The sequence below is a fragment of the Lolium perenne genome, chromosome 6 (assembly GCF_019359855.2).
Source record: "Lolium perenne isolate Kyuss_39 chromosome 6, Kyuss_2.0, whole genome shotgun sequence".
NCBI classification, from domain to species: domain Eukaryota; kingdom Viridiplantae; phylum Streptophyta; class Magnoliopsida; order Poales; family Poaceae; genus Lolium; species Lolium perenne.
This window is the reverse complement of record NC_067249.2, coordinates 253,226,609-253,239,785: the sequence shown is the minus strand read 5'-3', so window position 1 is coordinate 253,239,785 and position 13,177 is coordinate 253,226,609.

Sequence of the window (13,177 nt, the reverse complement as noted above, 5' to 3'; positions counted from 1 at the left end):
ATCTGTGTGTTCTGATATCCCAGATGACAAGGTAAACATATGGACCGACGCTTGTTTTGCCGCTGCCCCTGTTAGATGGCTAGATGCTCTGGTCTAATTTCTGTTCATGTGCTTATTATTGCAGAAACATAGAGTTGAAGAAAACTCTATATTGTCTGATGACAAAGGTGAAATGGCATGCCGATCTTTTAAACCTCCGATGCCACCTTGTTTATCGTCTATGGAGACCGATGCGAGTGGACACGGTGCCGATGAGCCTATACCTGGCATCATCGTGCCACATGAAGAAGGTTGTGGATTGGGTTTACCCCTGCTGTAGAAATCGGTGGTGCAGCTGGAGCTGCTAGTGTAGAGCCTCTAGTGAACGGTGTCGTGCCACGAGAATTCTACTGAATCGGAGCAAGACGGTTTACCTATTGTCAAGACCGATGTAACTGGTGCTGATGCTGGAGTTGCTACTGATGATCCTGCACCCGAAGTTGCCACGCCACCCGAAGGAGGTTTTGTATTGGTAGAACCCGTGATGACTATGCCCACAGTACTGACTGGTGGTGGACCTGGAGCTGGTAGAGTAGAGCCTCTAGCGAAAGGTGTCGTGCCACGAGAATCCTCTGAAGTGGATATTGGTGGTTTACCCTCTGTAGAGACTGGTGGTCTACCTGGAGCTGGTATTGTAGAGATTTCAGCAAACGGTGCTGTCCCACCCAACTCCTATGAACTGGAGCATGTACCTGATGTGCCTTCTGTAGAACCTGATGCACCTGTAAGTAGTGGTGATGATTCCGCTGAATCTGATCAAGAAGGATCTGCATCTCGAGGACAAGATGTCAGCTGTCATTCACCTGAACCCGAGCTGGAGTCAGCAACGGTAGCTTATATGGCATGGACTGTCCTTCAAGCTCTAAAGATCCAGTTGGGTGGTTCACAGGACCAGCTACTCCAAGCCATTGTCACTACAAAAGACCAGCCAGCATGCTTCGTCATCTCCTGCATACTGTTTGACAAGCTGTAGCACTGCAACTGGCGCATTGTTCAATCCCATCAGCATGGAGAGAGGAGCTATGTTTATGTCAAGATGATTCATGCTGATTTGGTAAGGTTCCATGATAAGATGTATGGGTGGGGTGAGGCAAGAGCCACATTTTGCAGCATTCACACAGTTTTTGCTCTTGAGCGAGACCCCATGGATGCTTACCCAGTGGTGCAGCTGTCCTGACTTGATATATGTTTTATGATCAGTATGCTGCTGTCGTGGAACTGTGATGTGGAGCTACCTTTCTTATGGTTTCTAGGCTTTTGGTTTCAACATGTATTATGGAGCTTACCTTAGGACTTTCGCATGCGTTTGGCTGTTGACCTGTAATGTTTGTGGTTGGTTGTCTAATCTACTTGGCACAATCACATTGCAAAGGCAAATGTTCCTTTTCTCTTTAATTGTTATTATGATTTATGTGTTATAACCAGGCAAGAATATGCAATCTTGGTTCTCTGACCGATATATATTTACATACAACTTTTGTTCACATAATAACACTTACACGGGAAAAGAGTAGCTTTCTCTGTTGGACAAACATCAAACCACAAAAGGGTAACAACACAATATCCAAACTAGGTACGACACCTGTTGAGCATACATGACTTTTGGCGTAAAATCACGTTAACCAACACTAGCATCATCTTGTTCGATGAAGGCCCGCTTCGTCGCCTTCTCTGCCCTCCGTCGTGCGCGGTCCTCCTTCTTCGCAGCCCGCCTCGTCGCCTTCTCCGCCCTCCGTCTGCGGAAGTGCTCGTTCTCGGCGGCAACGTCCTCGGGGAAGCGGGCCGCCCACTCGCGCGCCGCGCGCTCGTCCCGCTCGGCGATGCGCAAACGGCGCTCCGTCTCGCGGCGGCGGCGCTGTTCCTCCTGTCTAACGATGTACGGCGGCGGCGCGAGATCCTCGGCTTGCTGGCGCGTCCACACGTCATGGAAATTCATCGACGATCGCGGGCGCCCGAGCCGCCACGCCACGGCGTCATACGCGCGCGCGGCCTCGTGCGTGGTCTCGTAGGTGCCGAGGCCGATGCGCTCGCCGCTGTCACGTATCTCAGTGTAATACGTACCTTTGGGGTGCGCGCGGACGCCGCGGTACCCCGTGCCCGAGACGCGGCAGTACCGCGAGCTCGACGCGAGACGAGGCATGGCGGCGGCGGCGGAAGCGGAGCCGCGGCGGCGATATTAGGCGCAGATGGGCAAATTTCAGCAACCCGTGCCATCTTTTTTTTTGGCAGGATTACCCCATGTACCACCTTCCAATTAGAAAATAGTACTGTTCAGTCTTCCCCTGTTGGGCCCAATATTTCACTTTGGGTTGCCAACGGCCATCTACATGGTAATTGCTATCGGCCTACTTGCTCCGGCTGTCGAAGCCCAATAACTACAAATGGGCCTTTCTGCTCACGCAATTTCGGCCCTTTTCTAATGAAACACAGATCCTATGAATGGCAAAAAAAACGCAGAGATTATACATAAAAGTTGTTTTTATTTATTTTGAATTATTGGGTTCCAATTTTTGAAACTGCTCATGCCCAATATGAAAATCCTTGATCGCTCCATACCCACATGGATAACGGTATTTTTAATAATTCATAAAGTGGATTTGAAATTTAAAACATATCCTAATAATTCTATGATTTAATCTATCAACTTGCAAGATCTTGGAGAGAAAAAGCTTGTATTAGTCTGCAGAATCCTCAACGTTTCAAAGGAGGCAGTGGATCAAAAGAAAAAAGGAAGTAGCCAGAAATTAGGGATCAAAAATAACTCCAAGAAATGAAACTTTTATTGTTCGTAGAGGATGACATGCGGGACCCATGAGCCAGCAGGTTACTCAACGTTTCAAAGGCGGCATGAGATCGAAAGAAAAAGGCAAGTGACTAAATATCAGGAGCGAAAAATAATCCAAGACATGAAACTTATTGTACATAGAGGATGACATGCGGGTCCCATTTTGCAGCAGCGGTTTCAGCGTTTCAAATGCGGTTTGAGATCAAAAGAAAAAGAAAGTAGCCAGAAATTAGGGGGTAAAAAAACTCCAAAAAAAGAAAGTTGATTGTACATAGAGGATGACATGCGGGTCCCATGAGTCAGCAGCTTACTCAACGTTTCTAAGGCGGCAGGGGATCAAAAGAAAAAGGAAATAGCCAAAAATCAGAGGGTGAAAAAAAACCAAGAAAAGAAATTTTATAGTACATAGAGGATGACATGCGGGTCCCATGAGCCAGCAGGTTCCTCAACGTTTTCAAAGGCCGCTGGGGATCAAAAGAAAAAGGCAAATAGCCAGAAATTAGGGGTAAACAATAAATCCAACAAAGGAAAGGTTTATTGTTCATAGATGCTGACATGTGGGACCCATGAGCCAGCAGCGTCAAGGCAAGTGACCAAAAATCAGGTGTAAAAAATCCAAGAAAAGAAACTTTATTGTACATAAAGGATGACATGTGGGTCCCATGAGCCAGCACCTTACTCAACGTTTCAGAGGCGGCTTGAGATCGAAAGAAAAAGGAAAGTGACCAAATATCAGGAGCTAAAAATAATCCAAGAAATGAAACTTTTATTGTACATAGAGGTTGACATATGGGTCCCACTAATACAAGCTCTTTCGCTCGAAGATCTTGCAAGTTGATTGTACATAGAGGATGACATGCGGGCCCCATGTGTCAGCAGCTTACTCAATGTTTCCAAGGCGGCAGTGGATCAAAATAAAAGGAAATAGCCAAAATCAGAGGGTGAAAAATAAATCCAACAAAGGAGAGGTTTATTGTCCATGGAGGCTGACATCTGGGACCCATGAGCCAGCAGCGTCCTCTACGTTTAGAAGGCGACTGGGGATCGAAAGAAAAAAGGCAAATAGCCAGAAATTAGGGGTACAAAATAACTCCAAGAAAGGAAATGTTTATTGTTCATAGAGGCTGACATGTGGGACCCATGATCCAGCAAAGTCTTCAACGTTTCAAAGGCAGCAGGGGATCAAAAGAAAAAGGAAGTAGCCAGAAATTAGGGGTAAAAAATAACTCCAAGAAAGGAAATTTTTATTGTTCATAGAGGATGACATGCGGGACCCATGCTCCAGCAGCTTCCTCAACGTTTCAAAGGCGGCATGAGATCGAAAGAAAAAGGCAAGTGACCAAATATCAGGACCCGAAAATAATCGAAGAAAGAATTTTATTGTACATAGAGGATGACATGCGGGACCCATTTAGCAGCAGCGGCCTCAACGTTTCCAAGGCAGCAAGGGATCAAAAGAAAAAGGAAGTAGCCAGAAATCAGGGGGTCAAAACAAAATCCAAGAAAAGATATTTTTCAATTGGGATGCATCTTGCCATATGGGCCTTCGAACTATCGTGCTGGACGCCTTTTGACTCGTACAATTTCAGCCCACTACAAAACATAAAAGTCCTATGTTTCGCAAAAACAAAAAACAAGGAGATTCAACATATAAGTTTGTTTATGTAAAAATAAAGATTTAATTTATCCGTTTGCAAAGCTCAGAGCGAAATAATCAAGATATCACATGTTTCTTGTACGGGGAGGCTGACATCGGGGACCCATGAGCCAGCAGCGTCGTCAACGTTTTAAAGGCGGCAGGGGATGGAAAGAAAAAATAAACCAAAAATCAGTTGGTCAAAAATCCAAGAAAATAAACATTTATCGTTCTGAGAGGATGACATGCGGGACCCATGAGGCAGCAGCATCCTCAACGATTCCAAGGCGGCAGGGGATCAAAAGAAAAAAAGGAAAAATCCAGAAATTAATTAGGGGTTCAAAATAAATCCATCAAAGGAAAGTTTTATTGTTCATAGAGGATGACATGTGGGACCGACCTGCCAACAGCGTTCTCATCGTTTCAAAGGGGGCAGGAGATCAAAAGAAAAAGGCAAGTAGCCAGAAATTAGGGGTACAAATTAACTCCAAGAAAGGAAACTTTTATTGTTCGTAGAGGATGACATGCGGGACCCATGAGCCAGCAGCTTACTTAAAGTTTCAAAGGCGGCATGAGATCGAAAGAAAAAGGCAAGTGACAAAATATCAGGAGCCAAATATAATCCAAGAAAAGAAACTTTATTTACATAGAGGATGACATGCGGGTCCCATTTTGCAGCAGCGGTCCCAACATTTCAAATGCGGCTTGAGATCAAAACAAAAAGAAAGTAGCCAGAAATTAGGGGGTCAAAAAAATCCAAGAAAATAAAGTTGATGGACATAGAGGATGACATGCGGGTCCCATGAGCTAGCAGCTTACTCAACGTTTCCAAGGCGGCAGGGGATCAAAAAAAAAAGGAAATAGCCAAAAATCAGAGGGTGAAAAAAACAAAGAAAATGAACTTTTATAGTACATAGAGGATGACATGCGGGTCCCATGAGCCAGCAGGTTCCTCAACGTTTCAAACGTGGCATGAGATCGAAAGAAAAAGGCAAGTGACCAAATATGAGGAGCCAAAAATAATTCAAGAAAAGAAAGTTTTATAGTACATAGAGGATGCCATGCGGGTCCCATGATCTTGCAGGTTCCTCAACGTTTCAAACGTGGCATGAGATCGAAAGAAAAAGGCAAGTGACCAAATATCAGGAGACAAAAATAATTCAAGAAAGGAAACTTGATTGTACATAGAGGATGACAAGCGGGTCCCATTTAGCAGCAGCGGTCTCACCGTTTGAGAGGCTGCGCGGGATCGAAAGAAAAAGGCAAGTGACCAAATATCAGGAGCCAAAAATAATCCAAGAAAAGAAATTTTATTGTACGTAGAGGATGACATGCGGGTCCCATTTTGCAGCAGCGGTCTCAACGTTTCCAAGGCGGCACAGAACCAAAAGAAAAATGAAGTAGCCAGAAATCAAGGGGTGAAAAAAATCCAAGAAGAAAGATTTCAATTGGGCTGCATCTGGACATCTGGGCCTTCGAACTATCCTGCTTGGCCTTTTGACTCGTACAATTTCAGCCCACTCCAAAACAGGAAAGTTCCGAATTTTCTAAAAAAAACAGGAAAGTCCTATGCTTCGCAAAGACAAAAAAACAAGGAGATTCAACATACAAGTTTTTTTTATGTAAAAATAAAGATTTAATTATCCGTTTGATATAGCTCAGAGCGCAATACACTGTTTATTGTCTGCAAAATAATCAAGATATCATATGTTTCTTGTACGGGGAGGCTGACATCGGGGACCCATGAGCCAGCAGCGTCGTCAACATTTTAAAGGCGGCAGGGGATGGAAAGAAAAAATAAACCAAAAATATGTTGGTACAAAATCCAAGAAAAGAAACATTTTCGTTCTAAGAGGATGACATGCGGGACCCATGAGGCAGTAGCATCCTCAGCGTTTATTGTTCATAGAGGCTGACATGTGGGACCCGTGAGCCAGCAGCGTCCTCAACGTTTTAAAGGCGGCAGGAGATCGAAAGAAAAAATTAGCCAAAAATCATTTGGTAAACAAAATCCAAGAAAAAAAACATTTACCGTTCTGAGAGGATGACATGCGGGACCCATGAGGCAGCAGCATCCTCAACGATTCCAACGGCAGGGGATCAAAGGAAAAAAAAGGAAATATCCCGAAATTAATTAGGGGGTTCAAAATAAATCCATCAAAGGAAACTTTTATTGTTCACAGAGGATGACATGTGGGACCGACCTGCCAACAGCGTCCTCATCGTTTCAAAGGGGGCAGGAGATCAAAAGAAAAAGGCAAATAGCCAGAAATTAGGGGTCAAAAATAACTCCAAGAAAGGAAACTTTTATTGTTCGTAGAGGATGACATGCGGGACCCATGAGCCAGCAGCTTACTCAACGTTTCAAAGGCGGCATGAGATCGAAAGAAAAAGGCAAGTGGCAAAATATCAGGAGCCAAAGATAATCCAAGAAAAGAAACTTTATTGTACATAGAGGATGACATGCGGGTCCCAATTAGCAGCAGCGGTCTCAACGTTTCAAATGCGGCTTGAGATCTAGAGAAAAAGAAAGTTGATTGTACATAGAGGATGACATGCGGGTCCCATGAGTCAGCAGCTTACTCAACGTTTCCAAGGCGGCAGGGGATCAAAAGAAAAAGGAAATAGCCAAAAATCAGAGGGTGAAAAAAAACCAAAATAAACTTTTATAGCACATAGAGGATGACATGCGGGTCCCATGAGCCAGCAAGTTCCTCAACGTTTCAAACGTGGCATGAGATCGAAAGAAAAATGCAAGTGACCAAATATCAGGAGCCAAAAATAATTCAAGAAAAGAAACTTGAGTGTACATAGAGGATGACATGCGGGACCCATGAGCCTGCAGGGTCCTCAACGTGGCATGAGATCGAAAGAAAAATGCAAGTGACCAAATATCAGGAGCCAAAAATAATTCAAGAAAAGAAACTTGATTGTACATAGAGGATGACATGCGGGTCCCATTTAGCAGCAGCGGTATCACCGTTTGAGAGGCTGCACGGGATCGAAAGAAAAAGGCAAGTGACCAAATATGAGGTTATAAAAAAATCCAAGAAAAGAAAGTTTTATAGTACATAGAGGATGACATGCGGGTCCCATTTAGCAGCAGCGGTCTCACCGTTTGAGAGGAGGCAGGGGATCGAAAGAAAAAGGTAAGTGACCAAATATGAGGTGCCAAAAAAATCCAAGAAAAGAAAGTTTTATAGTACATAGAGGATGATATGCGGGACCCATTTAGCAGCAGCGGTATCACCGTTTGAGAGGCGGCAGGGGATCGAAAGAAAAAAGGCAAGTGACCAAATATGAGGTGCCAAAAAAAATCCAAGAAAATAAAGTTTTATAGTACATAGAGGATGACATGCGGGTCCCATTTAGCAGCAGCGGTATCACCGTTTGAGAGGCGGCAGGGGATCGAAAGAAAAAGGCAAGTGACCAAATTTGAGGTGCCAAAAAAATTCCAAGAAAAGAAAGTTGATTGCACATAGAGGATGACATGCGGTTCCCATTTAGCAGCAGCGGTCTCAACGTTTCCAAGGCGGCAAGGGATCAAAAGAAAAAGGAAGTAGCCAGAAATCAGGGGGTCAAAAAAATCCAAGAATAGAAAGAATTTTGGTTCATAGAGGATGACATGCGGGACCCATGATCCTGCATCGTAAACGGCTCGATCGGAGAACGTTGAACGAGATGGCGCGATCGAGAAAAAAAACAATGCCAGAGAGGCTGCCATCTGGGCCCTACATCCCTCGGCGGTGCGGATTTGCGTTGACTCGGCCGGCGAACCTGAGAATTCGAGATGCACCACGTCCCAGGCCACCATACGCAACGTTTTGGCCGGTTTCGTCGGGCTAGGTGGCCTCAAAAACGAGAAAAAAAACGTTTTGACATGCACAACGGACAGAGCCAAAATCGTCGGCCATGGTACACCAGCAACCACGGCGCGACTTCAACTTCGTCGGCCATGGCAACTTTTCTTGTAGTGAGCCAGCTTGAACATCATGTACCTGGAGACTCTGGAGCGGATGAACCTTACCAAGGAACATCTCAAACACAGCACCACTGAATTTCATGGTGTGGTTCCGGGTAAAAAGGCAAACTCCCTCGGCAGCATCAGACTTCCCGTGGCCTTCGGCGATATCAATAATTTCCACAAAGAAAAAATCACGTTTGAGATCGTGCCCTTCAAGAGCTCCTACCATGTCATCTTCGGTAGGCCCACCTACCACAAGTTTCACGCAAGAGCGTGCTACATCTAAAACAAGCTCAAGATTTCGGGTCCCAATGGTATGATTACCGTATCCGGAGACTACAAGAAGGCTCACGAGTGTGAGTTAGGCGAAGCCGCTTTCGCAGAGTCTGTGATATCTGGAGAGGAGCTGCAAGGTTACAGAGCCGCGGTGGATCCGAAAGAGATGCACACCACCAAGAAGCAGATCTCCGAACAGAAAACCTCGTTCAAGGCCGCGATAGAGACCAAGAAAATTGACTTCAAGGAAGGAGATACCACTAAGCAGGTCTCTGTCGGAGCCATCATGGACCCCAAATAGGAAGACGCGCTCGTCGAGTTCCTCCACGCTAACATGGACATCTTCGCATGGCAGCCTTCTGACATGTCCGGAGTACCTAGGGAACTCGCCGAGCACTACCTCAACATAAATCCGGGGGCTAAACCGGTGAAGCAAGCTATGCGACGCTTTGGAAATAAGAAGCGCCGCGCCATAGGAATGGAATTAGCAAAGTTACTAGAGGCAGGTTTTGTAGTAGAAGTTATCCATACTGATTGGGTCGCAAATCCCGTCCTTGTACCCAAAAAGAATTCTGAAGTACTAAGAATGTGCATCGATTACTCCGGCTTAAATAAGCATTGTCCGAAGGATCCGTTCCCTTTACCGCGCATTGACCAAGTGATGACCCACAAGTATAGGGGGTGTATCGTAGTATTTTCGATAAGTAAGAATGTCGATCCCAACGAGGAGCAGAAGGTGTTGACAAGCAGTTTCGATGAAGGATTCACTGTAAATGCTCACAGACAAGTATTCAGGGGGTTTTGATGTAACAGTTGAATAAAGTACGAGTAAGTAAAGTGCGAGAGTAACAATTGCAGCGAGTGGCCCAATCCTTTTTAGCACAAAGGACAAGCCAGTTTGTTTACTTATAATGACCAAACGTTCTCGAGGACACACGGGATTTTAGTCTAGTGCTTTCGCTACATACGGCTAAATAATCTTCATTGTTATGATAAGTGTTGTGTGGGTGAACCTATGCTAATGTACCGCCCTTCCTAGGACTAATACATACTTGTGATTATACCCCTTGCAAGCATCCGCAACTACAAGAAAGTAATTAAGAATAAATCTAACCACAGCCTTAAACTCTGAGATCCTGCGATCCCTCCTGCATCGATATACCAACGGGGGTTTAGGTTTCTGTCACTCCGGCAACCCCGCAATTGGCAAACGAATACAAGATGCATTCCCCTAGGCCCATAAATGGTGAAGTGTTATGTAGTCGACGTTCACATGACACCACTAGAAGAATAACACCACAACTTAAATATCATACCATTGAATATTACTCAACCATAGTTCACTATTAACATTTAGACTTCACCCATGTCCTCATGAACTAAACGAACTACTCACGAGACATCATATGGAACATGATCAGAGGTGATATGATGATGAATAACAATCTGAACATAAACTTGGTTCAATGGTTTCACTCAATAGCATCAACAACAAGTAGAGATCGATACCGGGAGAGTTTCCCCTATCAAACAATCAAGATCAAACCCAAATTGCTACGGCGGTGACGGTGTCCAGCGGTGGAGACGGCGGTGATGATGGTGGAGATGATGATGATGGTGATGGAGATGATGTCCAGCTTGATGACGGTGACGATGGCGTCGATTTCCCCCTCCCGGAGGGAATTTCCCCGGCGGATTCCTGCCCGCCGGAGAGCTCTTTTCTCTCTGGTGTTTTCCGCCCCGCAGAGGCGGCTGTAACTCTTCGCGAGGTACCCTCTGTGGCTTAGGTTTTTGGGACGAAGGGTTTCGCGAAGAAAAGGAGGCGAAAGGGGCTGTGGGGCCCCCACACCACATGGTGGCGCGGCCAGGCCATGGGCCGCGCCGCCCTATGGTGTGGGCCCACCCTGGGTCCAGCTGGCTCCTCCTTCTGGCTTCCTTCGTCATCTTGAAAAATAGGATTTTTGGTATAATTTCCTTCCACAGTTGATCTTCCGAAATATTGCGTTCTGACGGTGCTTTTTCCAGCAGAATCCAGGCTCCGGTGCTTGATCCTCCAATAATGATGAAACATGCAAAATAGATGAAATAACATAAGTATTGTGTCCAAATATGAAATATATCAATGAATAACAGCAAATTATGATATAAAATAGTGATGCAAATTGGACGTATCAACTCCCCCCAAGCTTAGACTTCGCTTGTCCCCAAGCGAAACTGAACTCAGTAAACAGGACCACATGTTTATGGAGTGAAGAGTCGGTAAATAAAATACGGACAAGAAGCATCATATTCATTCACACAAGACATTCTAGTAAACAACTTCCTCATATAACTCAACTTGAAACAAGTATAAAGTAATCACAAATAAAGGTGCATAAGAAATCATAATTGGTGATGGCAAACTTCGTTCTTGGTCAGAGAACAATTAACATATTATACTTATCTCATTGAGCAGCGCTCTCATGTTAAAGTTTATAAGGCACAACTTGCATACTCAATCATAATGGTCTCTTCATGATCATTGATAACTTGCAAAGCTATATTCATTCAGATAAAACTTGTACTAAACAAGGAAGAATAAAAGACATGACGAAGCAAATCACAATATAATGGTTTGATCACAACTACTCAAATGCTTGCTTGAGATGGAGGGAAATAGGTTTACTGACTCAACATAAAGTAAAAGACAGGCCCTTCGCAGAGGGAAGCAGGGATTAAATCATGTGCTAGAGCTTTTTCAGTTTTGCAATCATATAAAGAGAATAAAAGTAACATTTTGAGAGGTGTTTGTTGTTGTCAACGACTGGTAGCGGGTACTCTAACCCCCTTGCCAGACAACCTTCAAAGAGCGGCTCCCATTTTATTTTTATTTTGTGTGGCACTCCTTCCAACCTTTCTTTCACAAACCATGGCTAACTGAATCCTCGGGTGCCTGCCAACAATCTCATACCATGAAGGAGTGCCTTTTTATTTTAGTTTTATTATGATGATGACACTCCCCCCAACCTTTGCTTACACAAGCCATGGCTAATCGAATCCTTCGGGTGCCGTCCATCAATCACATACCATGGAGGAGTGTCTATTTAGTTTAATTAATTTGGGACTGGGAATCCCATTGCCAGCTCTTTTTGCAAAATTATTGGATAAGCGGATGAAGCCACTAGTCCATTGGTGAAAGTTGCCCAACAAGATTGAAAGATAAAACACCACATACTTCCTCATGAGCTATAAAACATTGACACAAATAAGAGATACTAAGTTTTGAATTGTTTAAAGGTAGCACATGAAGTATTTACTTGGAATGGCAGAAAATACCATGTAGTAGGTAGGTATGGTGGACACAATGGCATAGGTTTGGGCTAAGGTTTGGATGCACGAGAAGTATTCCCTCTCAGTACAGGTTTTTGGCTAGCAAGGTTAAATAGCAAGCATAAGAGTTGAGGGAAACAAACAAATATACATGTGATAGAAACAATCATGCATCTTCCTTGTAAGCACAAACAATTTTAACTTCAGAATAAAAAGCTATGAGCTAACAAGAAAGAAAGACAATGAAACATCTACATGTATTTCTCTTTTCTACTTAAACCTCAAAGTGTTGTTGCTATTGACCAATGCTAAGTTTGCCAAAACCAAATAGATTTATTCAATGCTCCCAAAGTGATACCAATACTAACAACAAGGTAAATCATATGATAGAGATTGCAAACTAGAATAAGATGTGCAATATGTAAATGATAAGACTTCTCATTAATATTCCATAACGATAACTCACACCAAGGGATACATAGATAACCAACTAAAGGAGAGATACTTCCAAACTGCAACCCAATCTTATATGATAATTTCCCTACTCATGATATGACACTACTTGACAATAAAAGTAAAAGGTAGTGATGATGTGATACCGCGGCACTCCCCCAAGCTTGGAACAAACCAAGGGGATGCCAATACCGATGATGAATTACTCCTTTGGCGATGATGGTGATGAACTCCTCCCGCGCTTCTTACAGAACTCCTTCAACTTCAGTTTCTCAGCTTGACAATTCTGCACTAAGATTCGAAGAGATTCATTGTTATCTCAAATTGGCGATGATGACCTTGTGATGCGAATCGAGTGGTATTCCAGCATTCTTCGGAGACGGCAATTCTCCTCTTAGAGTATCTCCACTTCTCTTCTTAGAGCCCGATATTGATCACAAAACTCATCGGTAGTCCGTATAACTTCTTCCAACATAGGGAAGGAGTCGAGGCTCAGAGCGGGTGGTAAAGGTCCCTGCAGGTTATGAGAAAAAGAACGTCGAGTGTCAACAGATCCCACCAAGATTTGCTTGCTCCCGCCGGCTTGCTGCTCTTGTCTTGATGGCACCTTCTTCACTTCTTCCTCCGAGAGCCCCTTACCCTTGTTGTTGGAGGCCATGGTGCTTCTAGACCGAAAACAGATCCTGGCAGAAACAGCTCGAAACAAAACACGTCG